This window comes from Lingula anatina, chromosome 4 (genome assembly GCF_051362555.1).
Source record: "Lingula anatina isolate TDL-2025a chromosome 4, LinAna3.0, whole genome shotgun sequence".
In the NCBI taxonomy this organism is placed as follows: domain Eukaryota; kingdom Metazoa; phylum Brachiopoda; class Lingulata; order Lingulida; family Lingulidae; genus Lingula; species Lingula anatina.
This window is the reverse complement of record NC_141770.1, coordinates 21099276-21119786: the sequence shown is the minus strand read 5'-3', so window position 1 is coordinate 21119786 and position 20511 is coordinate 21099276. Positions and strand designations below refer to the sequence as shown.

Below are 20511 nucleotides of genomic sequence, written 5' to 3'. Positions count from 1 at the left end.
ACCTGGTGGACCTCCTGTTCCTGGTGGGCCTCCTGTGCCTGGTGGACCTCCTGTTCCTGGTGGGCCTCCAGTACCTGGTGGACCTCCTGTACCTGGTGGACCTCCTGTTCCTGTTGGGCCTCCAGTACCTGGTGGACCTCCTGTACCTGGTGGACCTCCTGTTCCTGGTGGGCCTCCAGTACCTGGTGGACCTCCTGTACCTGGTGGGCCTCCAGTGCCTGGTGGACCTCCTGTGCCTGGTGGACCTCCAGTGCCTGGTGGACCTCCTGTGCCTGGTGGACCTCCAGTGCCTGGTGGACCTCCTGTGCCTGGTGGACCTCCTGTTCCTGGTGGGCCTCCAGTACCTGGTGGACCTCCTGTACCTGGTGGACCTCCTCTTCCTGGTGGGCCTCCTGTGCCTGGTGGACCTCCTGTTCCAGGTGGGCCTCCAGTACCTGGTGGACCTCCTGTACCTGGTGGACCTCCTGTTCCTGGTGGGCCTCCTGTTCCTGGTGGACCTCCTGTTCCTGGTGGACCTCCTGTACCTGTTGGGCCTCCTGTTCCTGGTGGACCACCTGTACCTGGTGGACCTCCTGTTCCTGGTGGGCCTCCTGTGCCTGTTGGACCTCCTGTTCCTGGTGGGCCTCCAGTACCTGGTGGACCTCCTGTACCTGGTGGACCTCCTGTACCTGGTGGGCCTCCTGTTCCTGGTGGCCCTCCTGTGCCTGGTGGACCTGCTGTACCTGGTGGTCCTCCTGTGCCTGGTGGACCTCCTGTTCCTGGTGGGCCTCCAGTACCTGGTGGACCTCCTGTGCCTGGTGGACCTCCTGTTCCTGGGGGACCTCCTGTGCCTGGTGGACCACCTGTACCTGGTGGACCTCCTGTTCCTGGTGGGCCCCCTGTGCCTGGTGGACCTCCTGTTCCTGGTGGGCCTCCAATACCTGGTGGACCTCCTGTTCCTGGTGGACCTCCTGTACCTGGTGGACCTCCTGTTCCTGGTGGGCCTCCTGTACCTGGTGGACCTCCTGTTCCTGTTGGGCCTCCTGTACCTGGTGGACCTCCTGTGCCTGGTGGACCTCCTGTTCCTGGTGGGCCTCCAGTACCTGGTGGACCTCCTGTGCCTGGTGGACCTCCTGTGCCTGGTGGACCTCCTGTTCCTGGTGGGCCTCCAGTACCTGGTGGACCTCCTGTACCTGGTGGGCCTCCAGTGCCTGGTGGACCTCCTGTGCCTGGTGGACCTCCTGTTCCTGGTGGACCTCCTGTTCCTGGTGGGCCTCCTGTGCCTGGTGGACCTCCAGTTCCTGGTGGGCCTCCAGTACCTGGTGGACCTCCTGTGCCTGGTGGACCTCCTGTTCCTGGTGGGCCTCCTATGCCTGGTGGACCTCCTGTTCCTGGTGGGCCTCCAGTACCTGGTGGACCTCCTGTACCTGGTGGACCTCCTGTACCTGGTGGACCTCCTGTGCCTAATAATAATAAATTTATTTTAAGTCTAAAATCCTTTTAAAATGTTCAGTAGACTTTACATAAAATATCATAAATAATACTACATAAAATATCATAAATAAAATCTAGGTAAAACAGCCATTATTCCATACAATTAAATGCAATTAATACAAGATGGATAAAACCAATTAAGAGTTAATCAAAATATTTCCTAAAAAAGGTATGTTTTGAGTTCTTTTTAAAAATTTTTGGTAGACTGAATTGCTCGGATTTCCAGCGGTAATGGATTCCATTTCTTTGGACCTGCAGCTTAAAAGATATGTCACCGTAGGTTTTTAATTGCATTTTTACTGGGTTGAGTAGCAATTGGTCTACAGACCGCAGATTTCGCATTGGAACATAGTGACTAACTAATTCATTGATGTAGATTGGTGCCAATCCATAAAAAGCATCGTGAGTAAAAACTAAAATTTTGAATAAAATTCTGGCTTGTAGAGGTAGCCAGTGTAAACTTTTTAAAACTTGGGAGACGTGTTTGCTTGTGGATGTCCGAGTTAATAATCTGGACGAAATATTTTGAATGTGCTGCAGTCTGACAATTTGTTTCTTTGGACAACCGTATAAAATGGAGTTGCAGTAATCTAATCGAGATGTAACTAAACAATTTATGACTGTGGCTGCAGCAGTCAGACAACTGATTGCGAATTACCTGGTGGACCTCCTGTTCCTGGTGGGCCTCCTGTGCCTGGTGGTCCTCCTGTACCTGGTGGGCCTCCAGTACCTGGTGGACCTCCTGTGCCTGGTGGTCCTCCTGTTCCTGGTGGCCCTCCTGTGCCTGGTGGACCTGCTGTACCTGGTGGTCCTCCTGTGCCTGGTGGACCTGCTGTACCTGGTGGTCCTCCTGTGCCTGGTGGACCTCCTGTTCCTGGTGGGCCTCCAGTACCTGGTGGACCTCCTGTGCCTGGTGGACCTCCTGTTCCTGGTGGACCTCCTGTGCCTGGTGGACCACCTGTACCTGGTGGACCTCCTGTTCCTGGTGGACCTCCTGTTCCTGGTGGGCCTCCTGTGCCTGGTGGGCCTCCTGTGCCTGGTGGACCTCCTGTTCCTGGTGGGCCTCCAGTACCTGGTGGACCTGCTGTACCTGGTGGCCCTCCTGTGCCTGGTGGACCTCCTGTACCTGGTGGGCCTCCTGTTCCTGGTGGCCCTCCTGTGCCTGGTGGACCTGCTGTACCTGGTGGTCCTCCTGTGCCTGGTGGACCTCCTGTTCCTGGTGGGCCTCCAGTACCTGGTGGACCTCCTGTACCTGGTGGACCTCCTGTTCCTGGTGGGCCTCCTGTGCCTGGTGGACCTCCTGTTCCTGGTGGGCCTCCAGTACCTGGTGGACCTCCTGTACCTGGTGGACCTCCTGTTCCTGTTGGGCCTCCAGTACCTGGTGGACCTCCTGTACCTGGTGGACCTCCTGTTCCTGGTGGACCTCCTGTTCCTGGGGGACCTCCTGTTCCTGGTGGACCACCTGTACCTGGTGGACCTCCTGTTCCTGGTGGACCTCCTGTGCCTGGTGGACCTCCTGTACCTGGTGGGCCCCCAGTGCCTGGTGGACCTCCTGTACCTGGTGGACCTCCTGTTCCTGGGGGACCTCCTGTGCCTGGTGGACCTCCTGTTCCTGGTGGGCCTCCTGTGCCTGGTGGACCTCCTGTTCCTGGTGGGCCTCCTGTTCCTGGTGGACCTCCAGTACCTGGTGGACCTCCTGTGCCTGGTGGACCTCCTGTGCCTGGTGGACCTCCTGTACCTGGTGGACCTCCTGTTCCTGGGGGACCTCCTGTTCCTGGTGGACCACCTGTACCTGGTGGGCCCCCAGTGCCTGGTGGACCTCCTGTTCCTGGTGGACCTCCTGTTCCTGGTGGACCTCCTGTGCCTGGTGGACCTCCTGTTCCTGGTGGGCCTCCTGTGCCTGGTGGACCTCCTGTTCCTGGTGGGCCTCCAGTACCTGGTGGACCTCCTGTACCTGGTGGACCTCCTGTACCTGGTGGACCTCCTGTGCCTAATAATAATAAATTTATTTTAAGTCTAAAATCCTTTTAAAATGTTCAGTAGACTTTACATAAAATATCATAAATAATACTACATAAAATATCATAAATAAAATCTAGGTAAAACAGCCATTATTCCATACAATTAAATGCAATTAATACAAGATTGATAAAACCAATTAAGAGTTAATCAAAATATTTCCTAAAAAAGGTATGTTTTGAGTTCTTTTTAAAAATTTTTGGTAGACTGAATTGCTCGGATTTCCAGCGGTAATAGATTCCATTCCTTTGGACCTGCAGCTTTAAAAGATATGTCACCGTAGGTTTTTAATTGCATTTTTACTGGGTTGAGTAGCAATTGGTCTACAGACCGCAGATTTCGCATTGGAACATAGTGACTAACTAATTCATTGATGTAGATTGGTGCCAATCCATAAAAAGCATCGTGAGTAAAAACTAAAATTTTGAATAAAATTCTGGCTTGTAGAGGTAGCCAGTGTAAACTTTTTAAAACTTGGGAGATGTGTTTGCTTGTGGATGTCCAAGTTAATAATCTGGACGAAATATTTTGAATGTGCTGCAGTCTGACAATTTGTTTCTTTGGACAACCGTATAAAATGGAGTTGCAGTAATCTAATCGAGATGTAACTAAACAATTTATGACTGTGGCTGCAGCAGTCAGACAACTGATTGCGAATTACCTGGTGGACCTCCTGTTCCTGGTGGGCCTCCTGTGCCTGGTGGTCCTCCTGTACCTGGTGGGCCTCCAGTACCTGGTGGACCTCCTGTGCCTGGTGGTCCTCCTGTTCCTGGTGGCCCTCCTGTGCCTGGTGGACCACCTGTACCTGGTGGACCTCCTGTTCCTGGTGGACCTCCTGTTCCTGGTGGGCCTCCTGTGCCTGGTGGGCCTCCTGTGCCTGGTGGCCCTCCTGTTCCTGGTGGGCCTCCTGTACCTGGTGGGCCTCCTGTTCCTGGTGGCCCTCCTGTGCCTGGTGGACCTCCTGTACCTGGTGGGCCTCCTGTTCCTGGTGGCCCTCCTGTGCCTGGTGGGCCTCCAGTACCTGGTGGTCCTCCTGTGCCTGGTGGACCTCCTGTTCCTGGTGGGCCTCCAGTACCTGGTGGACCTCCTGTACCTGGTGGGCCTCCAGTGCCTGGTGGACCTCCTGTGCCTGGTGGACCTCCTGTTCCTGGTGGACCTCCTGTTCCTGGTGGACCTCCTGTTCCTGGTGGGCCTCCTGTGCCTGGTGGACCTCCAGTTCCTGGTGGGCCTCCAGTACCTGGTGGACCTCCTGTTCCTGGTGGGCCTCCTGTGCCTGGTGGACCTCCTGTTCCTGGTGGGCCTCCAGTACCTGGTGGACCTCCTGTACCTGGTGGACCTCCTGTTCCTGGTGGGCCTCCAGTACCTGGTGGACCTCCTGTACCTGGTGGACCTCCTGTTCCTGGTGGACCTCCTGTTCCTGGGGGACCTCCTGTTCCTGGTGGACCACCTGTACCTGGTGGACCTCCTGTTCCTGGTGGACCTCCTGTGCCTGGTGGACCTCCTGTACCTGGTGGGCCCCCAGTGCCTGATGGACCTCCTGTACCTGGTGGACCTCCTGTTCCTGGGGGACCTCCTGTGCCTGGTGGACCTCCTGTTCCTGGTGGACCACCTGTACCTGGTGGGCCCCCAGTGCCTGGTGGACCTCCTGTTCCTGGTGGACCTCCTGTTCCTGGTGGGCCTCCTGTGCCTGGTGGACCTCCTGTTCCTGGTGGACCTCCTGTTCCTGGTGGGCCTCCTGTGCCTGGTGGACCTCCTGTTCCTGGTGGGCCTCCAGTACCTGGTGGACCTCCTGTACCTGGTGGACCTCCTGTACCTGGTGGACCTCCTGTGCCTAATAATAATAAATTTATTTTAAGTCTAAAATCCTTTTAAAATGTTCAGTAGACTTTACATAAAATATCATAAATAATACTACATAAAATATCATAAATAAAATCTAGGTAAAACAGCCATTATTCCATACAATTAAATGCAATTAATACAAGATTGATAAAACCAATTAAGAGTTAATCAAAATATTTCCTAAAAAAGGTATGTTTTGAGTTCTTTTTAAAAATTTTTGGTAGACTGAATTGCTCGGATTTCCAGCGGTAATAGATTCCATTCCTTTGGACCTGCAGCTTTAAAAGATATGTCACCGTAGGTTTTTAATTGCATTTTTACTGGGTTGAGTAGCAATTGGTCTACAGACCGCAGATTTCGCATTGGAACATAGTGACTAACTAATTCATTGATGTAGATTGGTGCCAATCCATAAAAAGCATCGTGAGTAAAAACTAAAATTTTGAATAAAATTCTGGCTTGTAGAGGTAGCCAGTGTAAACTTTTTAAAACTTGGGAGATGTGTTTGCTTGTGGATGTCCGAGTTAATAATCTGGACGAAATATTTTGAATGTGCTGCAGTCTGACAATTTGTTTCTTTGGACAACCGTATAAAATGGAGTTGCAGTAATCTAATCGAGATGTAACTAAACAATTTATGACTGTGGCTGCAGCAGTCAGACAACTGATTGCGAATTACCTGGTGGACCTCCTGTTCCTGGTGGGCCTCCTGTGCCTGGTGGTCCTCCTGTACCTGGTGGGCCTCCAGTACCTGGTGGACCTCCTGTGCCTGGTGGTCCTCCTGTTCCTGGTGGCCCTCCTGTGCCTGGTGGACCACCTGTACCTGGTGGACCTCCTGTTCCTGGTGGGCCTCCTGTGCCTGGTGGGCCTCCTGTGCCTGGTGGCCCTCCCGTACCTGGTGGGCCTCCTGTTCCTGGTGGCCCTCCTGTGCCTGGTGGGCCTCCAGTACCTGGTGGTCCTCCTGTGCCTGGTGGACCTCCTGTTCCTGGTGGGCCTCCAGTACCTGGTGGACCTCCTGTACCTGGTGGGCCTCCAGTGCCTGGTGGACCTCCTGTGCCTGGTGGACCTCCTGTTCCTGGTGGGCCTCCTGTGCCTGGTGGACCTCCAGTTCCTGGTGGGCCTCCAGTACCTGGTGGACCTCCTGTGCCTGGTGGACCTCCTGTTCCTGGTGGGCCTCCTGTGCCTGGTGGACCTCCTGTTCCTGGTGGACCTCCTGTACCTGGTGGACCTCCTGTTCCTGGTGGGCCTCCTGTGCCTGGTGGGCCTCCTGTGCCTGGTGGCCCTCCTGTTCCTGGTGGGCCTCCTGTACCTGGTGGGCCTCCTGTTCCTGGTGGCCCTCCTGTGCCTGGTGGACCTCCTGTACCTGGTGGGCCTCCTGTTCCTGGTGGCCCTCCTGTGCCTGGTGGGCCTCCAGTACCTGGTGGTCCTCCTGTGCCTGGTGGACCTCCTGTTCCTGGTGGGCCTCCAGTACCTGGTGGACCTCCTGTACCTGGTGGGCCTCCAGTGCCTGGTGGACCTCCTGTTCCTGGTGGACCTCCTGTGCCTGGTGGGCCTCCTGTGCCTGGTGGCCCTCCTGTTCCTGGTGGGCCTCCTGTACCTGGTGGGCCTCCTGTTCCTGGTGGCCCTCCTGTGCCTGGTGGACCTCCTGTACCTGGTGGGCCTCCTGTTCCTGGTGGCCCTCCTGTGCCTGGTGGGCCTCCAGTACCTGGTGGTCCTCCTGTGCCTGGTGGACCTCCTGTTCCTGGTGGGCCTCCAGTACCTGGTGGACCTCCTGTACCTGGTGGGCCTCCAGTGCCTGGTGGACCTCCTGTGCCTGGTGGACCTCCTGTTCCTGGTGGACCTCCTGTTCCTGGTGGACCTCCTGTTCCTGGTGGGCCTCCTGTGCCTGGTGGACCTCCAGTTCCTGGTGGGCCTCCAGTACCTGGTGGACCTCCTGTTCCTGGTGGGCCTCCTGTGCCTGGTGGACCTCCTGTTCCTGGTGGGCCTCCAGTACCTGGTGGACCTCCTGTACCTGGTGGACCTCCTGTTCCTGGTGGGCCTCCAGTACCTGGTGGACCTCCTGTACCTGGTGGACCTCCTGTTCCTGGTGGACCTCCTGTTCCTGGGGGACCTCCTGTTCCTGGTGGACCACCTGTACCTGGTGGACCTCCTGTTCCTGGTGGACCTCCTGTGCCTGGTGGACCTCCTGTACCTGGTGGGCCCCCAGTGCCTGGTGGACCTCCTGTACCTGGTGGACCTCCTGTTCCTGGGGGACCTCCTGTGCCTGGTGGACCTCCTGTTCCTGGTGGGCCTCCTGTGCCTGGTGGACCTCCTGTACCTGGTGGGCCTCCAGTACCTGGTGGACCTCCTGTGCCTGGTGGACCTCCTGTTCCTGGGGGACCTCCTGTGCCTGGTGGACCACCTGTACCTGGTGGACCTCCTGTTCCTGGTGGACCTCCTGTTCCTGGTGGGCCTCCTGTGCCTGGTGGGCCTCCTGTGCCTGGTGGCCCTCCTGTTCCTGGTGGGCCTCCTGTACCTGGTGGGCCTCCTGTTCCTGGTGGCCCTCCTGTGCCTGGTGGACCTCCCGTACCTGGTGGGCCTCCTGTTCCTGGTGGCCCTCCTGTGCCTGGTGGGCCTCCAGTACCTGGTGGTCCTCCTGTGCCTGGTGGACCTCCTGTTCCTGGTGGGCCTCCAGTACCTGGTGGACCTCCTGTACCTGGTGGGCCTCCAGTGCCTGGTGGACCTCCTGTGCCTGGTGGACCTCCTGTTCCTGGTGGGCCTCCTGTGCCTGGTGGACCTCCAGTTCCTGGTGGGCCTCCAGTACCTGGTGGACCTCCTGTGCCTGGTGGACCTCCTGTTCCTGGTGGGCCTCCTGTGCCTGGTGGACCTCCTGTTCCTGGTGGACCTCCTGTACCTGGTGGACCTCCTGTACCTGGTGGACCTCCTGTGCCTAATAATAATAAATTTATTTTAAGTCTAAAATCCTTTTAAAATGTTCAGTAGACTTTACATAAAATATCATAAATAATACTACATAAAATATCATAAATAAAATCTAGGTAAAACAGCCATTATTCCATACAATTAAATGCAATTAATACAAGATTGATAAAACCAATTAAGAGTTAATCAAAATATTTCCTAAAAAAGGTATGTTTTGAGTTCTTTTTTAAAATGTTTGGTAGACTGAATTGCTCGGATTTCCAGCGGTAATAGATTCCATTCCTTTAGACCTGCAGCTTTAAAACATATGTCACCATAGGTTTTTAATTGCATTTTTACTGGGTTGAGTAGCAATTGGTCTACAGACCGCAGATTTCGCATTGGAACATAGTGACTAACTAATTCATTGATGTAGATTGGTGCCAATCCATAAAAAGCATCGTGAGTAAAAACTAAAATTTTGAATAAAATTCTGGCTTGTAGAGGTAGCCAGTGTAAACTTTTTAAAACTTGGGAGACGTGTTTGCTTGTAGATGTCCGAGTTAATAATCTGGACGAAATATTTTGAATGTGCTGCAGTCTGGCAATTTGTTTCTTTGGACAACCGTATAAAATGGAGTTGCAGTTATCTAATCGAGATGTAACTAAACAATTTATGACTGTGGCTGCAGCAGTCAGACAACTGATTGCGAATTACCTGGTGGACCTCCTGTTCCTGGTGGACCTCCTGTGCCTGGTGGTCCTCCTGTACCTGGTGGGCCTCCAGTACCTGGTGGTCCTCCTGTGCCTGGTGGACCTCCTGTACCTGGTGGGCCTCCAGTACCTGGTGGACCTCCTGTGCCTGGTGGACCTCCTGTACCTGGTGGACCTCCTGTTCCTGGTGGCCCTCCTGTGCCTGGTGGACCTGCTGTACCTGGTGGTCCTCCTGTGCCTGGTGGCCCTCCTGTTCCTGGTGGGCCTCCAGTACCTGGTGGACCTCCTGTGCCTGGTGGACCTCCTGTTCCTGGTGGGCCCCCAGTGCCTGGTGGACCTCCTGTTCCTGGTGGGCCTCCAGTACCTGGTGGACCTCCTGTTCCTGGTGGACCTCCTGTGCCTGGTGGACCTCCTGTGCCTGGTGGGCCTCCAGTACCTGGTGGACCTCCTGTTCCTGGTGGACCTCCTGTTCCTGGGGGACCTCCTGTTCCTGGTGGACCTCCTGTTCCTGGGGGACCTCCTGTTCCTGGTGGACCACCTGTACCTGGTGGACCTCCTGTTCCTGGTGGGCCTCCAGTACCTGGTGGACCTCCTGTGCCTGGTGGACCTCCTGTTCCTGGTGGGCCCCCAGTGCCTGGTGGACCTCCTGTTCCTGGTGGGCCTCCAGTACCTGGTGGACCTCCTGTTCCTGGTGGACCTCCTGTTCCTGGTGGGCCTCCTGTGCCTGGTGGACCTCCTGTTCCTGGTGGGCCTCCAGTACCTGGTGGACCTCCTGTACCTGGTGGACCTCCAGTACCTGGTGGACCTCCTGTACCTGGTGGACCTCCTGTGCCTAATAATAATAAATTTATTTTAAGTCTAAAATCCTTTTAAAATGTTCAGTAGACTTTACATAAAATATCATAAATAATACTACATAAAATATCATAAATAAAATCTAGGTAAAACAGCCATTATTCCATACAATTAAATGCAATTAATACAAGATTGATAAAACCAATTAAGAGTTAATCAAAATATTTCCTAAAAAAGGTATGTTTTGAGTTCTTTTTTAAAATGTTTGGTAGACTGAATTGCTCGGATTTCCAGCGGTAATAGATTCCATTCCTTTAGACCTGCAGCTTTAAAACATATGTCACCATAGGTTTTTAATTGCATTTTTACTGGGTTGAGTAGCAATTGGTCTACAGACCGCAGATTTCGCATTGGAACATAGTGACTAACTAATTCATTGATGTAGATTGGTGCCAATCCATAAAAAGCATCGTGAGTAAAAACTAAAATTTTGAATAAAATTCTGGCTTGTAGAGGTAGCCAGTGTAAACTTTTTAAAACTTGGGAGACGTGTTTGCTTGTGGATGTCCGAGTTAATAATCTGGACGAAATATTTTGAATGTGCTGCAGTCTGGCAATTTGTTTCTTTGGACAACCGTATAAAATGGAGTTGCAGTTATCTAATCGAGATGTAACTAAACAATTTATGACTGTGGCTGCAGCAGTCAGACAACTGATTGCGAATTACCTGGTGGACCTCCTGTTCCTGGTGGGCCTCCTGTGCCTGGTGGTCCTCCTGTACCTGGTGGGCCTCCAGTACCTGGTGGTCCTCCTGTGCCTGGTGGACCTCCTGTACCTGGTGGGCCTCCAGTACCTGGTGGGCCTCCTGTGCCTGGTGGACCTCCTGTTCCTGGTGGACCTCCTGTTCCTGGTGGACCTCCTGTACCTGGTGGGCCTCCTGTTCCTGGTGGACCTCCTGTACCTGGTGGACCTCCTGTGCCTGGTGGACCTCCTGTTCCTGGTGGACCTCCTGTACCTGGTGGGCCTCCTGTGCCTGGTGGACCTCCTGTTCCTGGTGGACCTCCTGTACCTGGTGGACCTCCTGTTCCTGGTGGGCCTCCTGTGCCTGGTGGACCTCCTGTTCCTGGTGGGCCTCCAGTACCTGGTGGACCTCCTGTTCCTGGTGGACCTCCTGTTCCTGGTGGGCCTCCTGTTCCTGGTGGACCTCCTGTTCCTGGTGGGCCTCCTGTTCCTGGTGGGCCTCCTGTTCCTGGTGGACCACCTGTACCTGGTGGACCTCCTGTTCCTGGTGGGCCTCCTGTGCCTGGTGGACCTGCTGTTCCTGGTGGGCCTCCAGTACCTGGTGGACCTCCTGTACCTGGTGGACCTCCTGTACCTGGTGGGCCTCCTGTTCCTGGTGGCCCTCCTGTGCCTGGTGGACCTGCTGTACCTGGTGGTCCTCCTGTGCCTGGTGGACCTCCTGTTCCTGGTGGGCCTCCAGTACCTGGTGGACCTCCTGTGCCTGGTGGACCTCCTGTTCCTGGGGGACCTCCTGTGCCTGGTGGACCACCTGTACCTGGTGGACCTCCTGTTCCTGGTGGGCCACCTGTACCTGGTGGACCTCCTGTTCCTGGTGGGCCTCCAGTACCTGGTGGACCTCCTGTTCCTGGTGGACCTCCTGTACCTGGTGGACCTCCTGTTCCTGGTGGGCCTCCTGTACCTGGTGGACCTCCTGTTCCTGGTGGGCCTCCTGTACCTGGTGGACCTCCTGTGCCTGGTGGACCTCCTGTACCTGGTGGACCTCCTGTGCCTAATAATAATAAATTTATTTTAAGTCTAAAATCCTTTTAAAATGTTCAGTAGACTTTACATAAAATATCATAAATAATACTACATAAAATATCATGAATAAAATCTAGGTAAAACAGCCATTATTCCATACAATTAAATGCAATTAATACAAGATTGATAAAACCAATTAAGAGTTAATCAAAATATTTCCTAAAAAAGGTATGTTTTGAGTTCTTTTTTAAAATGTTTGGTAGACTGAATTGCTCGGATTTCCAGCGGTAATAGATTCCATTCCTTTAGACCTGCAGCTTTAAAACATATGTCACCATAGGTTTTTAATTGCATTTTTACTGGGTTGAGTAGCAATTGGTCTACAGACCGCAGATTTCGCATTGGAACATAGTGACTAACTAATTCATTGATGTAGATTGGTGCCAATCCATAAAAAGCATCGTGAGTAAAAACTAAAATTTTGAATAAAATTCTGCCCAGATAGCAATGAGCGGTCGGGCCGACGTCGGCATTGGTCGGCACGGTCGCGGTCGGCAGTCGTTGTCGGGCCGACGTCGGGCCACTACTAGTGACCCGACGTCGGGCCGACGACTGCTTCACGCCGTCGGCCCGACGTCGGTATAACGGTGGCTCATCAGCTGTGCGTCGGGCCACTACTGGTGACCCGACGTCGGGCCGACGACTGCTTCACGCCGTCGGCCCGACGTCGGTATAACGGTGGCTCACCAGCTGTGCTTGATTTGCACTAAGCGGCCAATTTCAAATCGAGGTCACCCACACTAAGCGGCCATAGATCGTTGCAAGTGCACTTGACGGTTATTTCATATTTTCCGTATTTTGCACCAAATTGTTAGGTAAGTATTTACTTTAAAGTGTTTATGTTTTTCGTACTATAGGTGGAGGTTTATTTGTTGTAGATGAATTAACGAAAACAAGCAAATCTGTCAATAATTTGTTAGTCGTAGCTGCAGGCAGTTGGCGCGCTGCATGCCACCTTTGAACCAACGTCGGGGCGACGTTGGGTTTCCGGCGGCTAAAAAGATTTTCCCGCTCAAATTCTTTTATGCTTTGAAAGACATTTCAATTACCACATTTCATGTATAGACAATTTATAAATGTGAATGAGCAACGTTCTAGTACTTTTTTTGTACTTAGGAGTATATATTGTTTATATTTTCTCTAGTTTAATTTGAAATGCTTATATAATAGGGGTATATAGCAAGGCTGCATGATACTAACATGTAAACTTATAATGTCAGCATGGGTTTAACACTGGATAAACCTTATGGCATACATTCCAAACTGAGTTTAGCATTAAGGGGTATAATGTCCACTCAGATTTTTACAGGTTTTCTGTTCAAAAATGGACCTCAGTAGGCTAACCTAAAATATCCAGAGGTGGTTTTTTTTAGGGAGGGGGGGGGGGGAAGTTTAAATTGAATTTTTTTCTAGATGTTTAGTCAAATACCCACAGGGTATGATATCCCAGCGGGCACTCAACGTTGATTCAACATTGAGGATAGGTTGAGATGATGTTGATCCATCAATATTGATAGATCAACAAGATCTCAACATTGAATCAACCTTTTCTTGTCAACCAATTGTCAATGTTGATAGATCAACAGGGTCTCAACATTGATTTAACCTTTCTTTGTCAATCAATTGTCAATGTTGATACATCAACAGGATTTCAACATTGAATCAACCTTTTCTTGTCAACCAATTGTCAATGTTGATAGATCAACAGGGTCTCAACATTGATTTTACCTTTCTTTGTCAATCAGTTTTCAATGTTGATAGATCAACAGGATTTCAACATTGAATCAACCTGTGTTTGTAAACCCTTTGTCATTGTTGACATATCAACTGGATCTCAACATTGGGCCAACCTTAACTTTATAACCTTAATCATAACCTTGATAATAGTTTTAAATGATTATCTCACTAGAGAGGTATGCATAGGGGTAATTACCCCTCATAAAACACTTGTTTTACCCCTTTTTCATTAAAATTAATTTTGTGAAAAAAGCGGTCGTCAGTTTTTTTAAAACTTTCCACAGGTTATCTTTAAGAAAAAGAAAAAAAAAACATAGGGTCACCAGCCTTACCTCATGGCAAATTGACAAAATTTTACTCAAGGTTGAAGAAAAAGCTTGAAAAAGCCAAAAATGCCTGTTTTTCTGGAAATTTAAGTTAGCTGTGAGAAAAAAATTAGACTGGTGACTCTTTGTTTTTGTATTCTTAAAATTATCTTAGCTACCTGATGTGACATTAAAATTATTTTAGTAAAGCTAATTTGTTGTTTAATTTTTATGAGTAATTACCGTATGTGACTGCATACTTGTATAATGTAAATGAAGTGCGGGACTGTTATTAAGTGCGTGACCCCGGATAACATGAACTGATGCAACAAGTGAGTGTGGACAGTGTGTAACACTTTTACAGTACAAAAACTGTACTTTATTAACAGTACTTTGTGAGGCCACACTATCAGGAGGATCGTTCAACAGATAAGGACATAGAAAACGGTGACATTTCGTCTTCAAAACCCCACACTATCAGGAGGATCGTTCAACAGAAATGGACATGGAAAACGGTGACATTGCGTCTTCAAAACCCCACACTATCAGGAGGAACGTTTAACAGAAAAGGACTCGTAAAACTGTGACATTGCATCTTCAAAACTTAACTGTCTATGAATCTGTTAGAATTTAACTGAATTTGACAAATGTTAAAGTTTATGCAACATGATAGTATTACATGTAGTTAGTTTATGTAGTGTATGTTCATTGTTTGAAATATATTATATTCATAGTAAAGTTAGTTTGTTTGTGTTTTTTTATGTTCGGGCTGTTTTGGTCCGTAACACTGAGCATCAAACTGGAAAGTTTTAAAAGAATCTGACGACCCATAGGTGGATACAGGGGCCGGTCCCGGGGTCTGGACCCCACCCCCCTTTTCTTCCGAAATTACCTTTTTTTGTAGGTAATTTTCCTAATTTCCCCCCCTTTTCAGATCTGAGTCTTTTTATTTCAAGAAATGGTTAATATCTTGGAGAACACCTTCAGCCATCAGGCAAATTTCAATCAAATATCCTGATAGCCTAATTGATATATCAACGTTAATTCAATTTTCAAATTCAACTTTATTTCAACATTGATTCAACATTGAGGTATCAATGTTGATTCAACATTGATACGTCAGGGTTGTTTCAACCATGATGGTTCAAGGTTGATTCAACCTTGATGGTTCAACGTTGATTCAACTTTCATAGTCAACGTCATATCAACAAAGTTTCAATGTTGACTGTCAACGTTGATTCAACATTGATACCTCAAGGTTGATTCAACCTTGATGGTTCAACGTTGAGTCAACTTTCATAGTCAACGTCACATCAACATAGTTTCAACGTTGACTTTCAACGTTGATTCAACATTGAAACCTCAAGGTTGATTCAACCTTGATGGTTCAACGTTGATTCAACTTTCATAGTCAACGTCATATCAACAGTTTCAACGTTGACCGTCAACATTGATTCAACATTGAGACCTCAAGGTTGATTCAACCTTGATGGTTCAACGTTGAGTCAACTTTCATAGTCAACGTCATATCAACATAGTTTCAACATTGACCGTCAATGTTGATTCAACATTGATACCTCAAGGTTGATTCAACCTTGATGGTTCAACGTTGAGTCAACTTTCATAGTCAACGTCATATCAACATCATTTCAACGTTGACCATCAATGTTGATTCAACATTGATTCAATGTTGATTTGCCTGCTGGGATAATAATGTTTTTTTTTTTTTTTTGGTTTAGGCTCATAATTAGACAAGGCATTTTGTGCACATTACAAAGCCACACTTAATATGTATCTCATATTTCTCTTATAGTCTTCCATCATGCATTACTACCTATTTGTCGCCTGTGTTGAGCAGTCAATCCTCACAAGAAAATACACTTGAAAGGTATGTGTGTATATAGTTAAAGTGCTTCAGTGTGTCATTGCCATGGTAAGATGCAGTAGTTTAACTTATATCATCCCTATCAATGGATTAAGTAGTAAACAACTAAGAAATTAATTTAGCCTACTTCTTGCCTGCTACTCTCTTCTGGAATTTAGTACATTATTCTTCTTAAAATATATGTAACTAGTGACAGGGATGGGGGTAGAAGGAGGAGGCTGGAGAAGAAGAAGGGTAATAAATTTAGCAGAGTAACCACTTCCCTGGAAAATAATTACATTATTTCGTCTACATTTCAAAGTATACATTAACAACTTCATTTCAATATGCAACATTACGAATAAGCGCGGGTGGATTGGATGCGAACTAGGAAATAAGTCATTAGAAGACAACTGAAACCAACGGTTCAATAATACGATAGAGAAACATGGATTGTTGATTCGTTGCGGCCAAAATCGAGCGTACAAAACTAACCTGTCTGTCCCTGACCTCATAAAGTTTAGAACATTTCACATCGCAAATAGAAAAATAATAGTTAGAGAAACGTGGATCAGTATCATGCTAGATTCCTTAAGCTTGGTTTCAGTTGTCTTCTTAGCCGTTTTTTATTTTGCATATCAGTGAAATAACATATGATATTAACGGTGAATTTTGTATGTTTTATTAGATTAAGTGTGAGTTTTTATATTTTTCTATTCTCTTCACAGAGAGAGAAGCAGCCCAGGCGCCGCAGCAGAGTTCCTCAGATGAATCTTAGTCATCATCATCATTCCTCTTCGTCCCGTGTGGGAATTAAGGCCACAGTCACTTCTTTCCAGCGTAGTGTCGTAGTCAAAGATATGCTGCAAATCTTGCGACTCACAGAGCGTCATCTATTTGATATGATGTTAACAATGCCATCAAATGTACGTCGGGGAAACGAGGCAGAAATTAAAAGACAGAATTAGACACCACCGCTGCCCTATAAACAACAAAAACCTCTTCGTGCCTGTGGGACAACACAACACTCAGCTAAAGGCATCACCGTCACCGTCTTAAAAGAAAACGACACTAGGCAAAGACGGATCGCCGTACAGAAATGTATTAGAACACTAGACACCTTGAATAATGGACTCAGTAGGGACAATAGTTTCTTAAATGAATATTGATTTTTTATATGTTACGTTTAGCGTTTAGGACGCTTTTGCAGCATCGCGTGCCTTTAATACATCATCGACGCCACATACCCCAGGAGTTTTTCTTCGCCATTTTTTTAATGTCTCTATAGAAGGCCTAGGGACCGAAAGCTTGGATTATATATGACATCTGTAAAGTAGATCTTTAGAGATACATCAGTAATAATATTTATTTTCAATAATTAATTGAATTATCGTTATTAACTCACTCAGATTTATAAAGATGTTTCTTCACAAAACATGATTCAAGTTGTTATTATTATTATCTTTTAGGCCAACGGGACTTTTTCACTTCAGTGAGAGGGTTATTACGAAGAAACGCCGCTGCTACCCTATTGCCAACGTTCGCCAATTGAGTCATAGCTGGCTGACCATGGAGAGTCCATAATAACATTGGCTAATTAAAGAACGGCATTATTTGCATAACGGTGGTAAAACGATGGTTAACGACGTTGGCGCGAAGTTGGCAAGAAGGTGGCACCGTTGGCATAACAGCGGCTAACCGCCGATAGTAATAGCTCATAACGACATTGGCCCAACGTTGGCGCGACGTCGGCAAAAGGTCGGCATAACAGCGGCTAACCGCCGGTAGTAATAGCTCATAACGACGTTGGCCCGACGTTGGCGCGAAGTTGGCAAATTGTCGGCATGACAGCGGCTGACCGCCGTTTATCCATAATGACGTCGGCCCAGCGTCGGTGCGACGTTGGCAAAAGGGTGGCAGACCACCGGTGGGCCGACGGCGGGCCGCCGGACACGCCGACTTCGAACCGACGTCGTCTGCCAACGTTGGCCCGACGGAGGCAAAGTCGTCGGGCCGACGTTGGCGCGACCACTCTTTGCTATCTGGGTGGCTTGTAGAGGTAGCCAGTGTAAACTTTTTAAAACTTGGGAGACGTGTTTGCTTGTGGATGTCCGAGTTAATAATCTGGACGAAATATTTTGAATGTGCTGCAGTCTGGCAATTTGTTTCTTTGGACAACCGTATAAAATGGAGTTGCAGTTATCTAATCGAGATGTAACTAAACAATTTATGACTGTGGCTGCAGCAGTCAGACAACTGATTGCGAATTACCTGGTGGACCTCCTGTTCCTGGTGGACCTCCTGTGCCTGGTGGTCCTCCTGTACCTGGTGGGCCTCCAGTACCTGGTGGTCCTCCTGTGCCTGGTGGACCTCCTGTACCTGGTGGGCCTCCAGTACCTGGTGGACCTCCTGTGCCTGGTGGACCTCCTGTACCTGGTGGACCTCCTGTTCCTGGTGGCCCTCCTGTGCCTGGTGGACCTGCTGTACCTGGTGGTCCTCCTGTGCCTGGTGGCCCTCCTGTTCCTGGTGGGCCTCCAGTACCTGGTGGACCTCCTGTGCCTGGTGGACCTCCTGTTCCTGGTGGGCCCCCAGTGCCTGGTGGACCTCCTGTTCCTGGTGGGCCTCCAGTACCTGGTGGACCTCCTGTTCCTGGTGGACCTCCTGTGCCTGGTGGACCTCCTGTGCCTGGTGGGCCTCCAGTACCTGGTGGACCTCCTGTTCCTGGTGGACCTCCTGTTCCTGGGGGACCTCCTGTTCCTGGTGGACCTCCTGTTCCTGGGGGACCTCCTGTTCCTGGTGGACCACCTGTACCTGGTGGACCTCCTGTTCCTGGTGGGCCTCCAGTACCTGGTGGACCTCCTGTGCCTGGTGGACCTCCTGTTCCTGGTGGGCCCCCAGTGCCTGGTGGACCTCCTGTTCCTGGTGGGCCTCCAGTACCTGGTGGACCTCCTGTTCCTGGTGGACCTCCTGTTCCTGGTGGGCCTCCTGTGCCTGGTGGACCTCCTGTTCCTGGTGGGCCTCCAGTACCTGGTGGACCTCCTGTACCTGGTGGACCTCCAGTACCTGGTGGACCTCCTGTACCTGGTGGACCTCCTGTGCCTAATAATAATAAATTTATTTTAAGTCTAAAATCCTTTTAAAATGTTCAGTAGACTTTACATAAAATATCATAAATAATACTACATAAAATATCATAAATAAAATCTAGGTAAAACAGCCATTATTCCATACAATTAAATGCAATTAATACAAGATTGATAAAACCAATTAAGAGTTAATCAAAATATTTCCTAAAAAAGGTATGTTTTGAGTTCTTTTTTAAAATGTTTGGTAGACTGAATTGCTCGGATTTCCAGCGGTAATAGATTCCATTCCTTTAGACCTGCAGCTTTAAAACATATGTCACCATAGGTTTTTAATTGCATTTTTACTGGGTTGAGTAGCAATTGGTCTACAGACCGCAGATTTCGCATTGGAACATAGTGACTAACTAATTCATTGATGTAGATTGGTGCCAATCCATAAAAAGCATCGTGAGTAAAAACTAAAAATTTGAATAAAATTCTGGCTTGTAGAGGTAGCCAGTGTAAACTTTTTAAAACTTGGGAGACGTGTTTGCTTGTGGATGTCCGAGTTAATAATCTGGACGAAATATTTTGAATATGCTGCAGTCTGACAATTTGTTTCTTTGGACAACTGTATAAAATGGAGTTGCAGTAATCTAATCGAGATGTAACTAAACAATTTATGACTGTGGCTGCAACAGAGTCAGACAACTGATTGCGAATTACCTGGTGGACCTCCTGTTCCTGGTGGGCCTCCTGTGCCTGGTGGACCTCCAGTACCTGGTGGGCCTCCAGTACCTGGTGGACCTCCTGTGCCTGGTGGACCTCCTGTTCCTGGTGGGCCTCCAGTACCTGGTGGACCTCCTGTACCTGGTGGACCTCCTGTACCTGGTGGACCTCCTGTGCCTAATAATAATAAATTTATTTTAAGTCTAAAATCCTTTTAAAATGTTCAGTAGACTTTACATAAAATATCATAAATAATACTACATAAAATATCATAAATAAAATCTAGGTAAAACAGCCATTATTCCATACAATTAAATGCAATTAATACAAGATGTATAAAACCAATTAAGAGTTAATCAAAATATTTCCTAAAAAAGGTATGTTTTGAGTTCTTTTTAAAAATTTTTGGTAGACTGAATTGCTCGGATTTCCAGCGGTAATAGATTCCATTCCTTTGGACCTGCAGCTTTAAAAGATATGTCACCGTAGGTTTTTAATTGCATTTTTACTGGGTTGAGTAGCAATTGGTCTACAGACCGCAGATTTCGCATTGGAACATAGTGACTAACTAATTCATTGATGTAGATTGGTGCCAATCCATAAAAAGCATCGTGAGTAAAAACTAAAATTTTGAATAAAATTCTGGCTTGTAGAGGTAGCCAGTGTAAACTTTTTAAAACTTGGGAGACGTGTTTGCTTGTGGATGTCGGAGTTAATAATCTGGCCGAAATATTTTGAATGTGCTGCAGTCTGGCAATTTGTTTCTTTGGACAACCGTATAAAATGGAGTTGCAGTAATCTAATCGAGATGTAACTAAACAATTTATGACTGTGGCTGCAGCAGTCAGACAACTGATTGCGAATTACCTGGTGGACCTCCTGTTCCTGGTGGGCCTCCTGTGCCTGGTGGTCCTCCTGTACCTGGTGGGCCTCCAGTACCTGGTGGACCTCCTGTGCCTGGTGGTCCTCCTGTTCCTGGTGGCCCTCCTGTGCCTGGTGGACCTGCTGTACCTGGTGGTCCTCCTGTGCCTGGTGGCCCTCCTGTGCCTGGTGGACCTGCTGTACCTGGTGGTCCTCCTGTGCCTGGTGGACCTCCTGTTCCTGGTGGACCTCCTGTACCTGGTGGACCTCCTGTGCCTGGTGGACCTCCTGTACCTGGTGGGCCTCCTGTTCCTGGTGGACCTCCTGTGCCTGGTGGACCTCCTGTTCCTGGTGGGCCTCCAGTACCTGGTGGACCTCCTGTACC

The 20511-nt window shown here is 49.0% G+C and overlaps 1 long non-coding RNA gene across 1 annotated transcript; it reads left to right on the top strand.

Moving 5' to 3' along the window:
• The first annotated feature begins 12004 nt into the window (after nucleotides 1–12004).
• Nucleotides 12005–16552, top strand: LOC147762559 (uncharacterized). Its single transcript, XR_015334105.1, has 3 exons — nucleotides 12005–12380; nucleotides 15421–15495; nucleotides 16200–16552. It is a non-coding gene; the product is annotated as an uncharacterized LOC147762559 (long non-coding RNA).
• Nucleotides 16553–20511: the final 3959 nt, after the last annotated feature.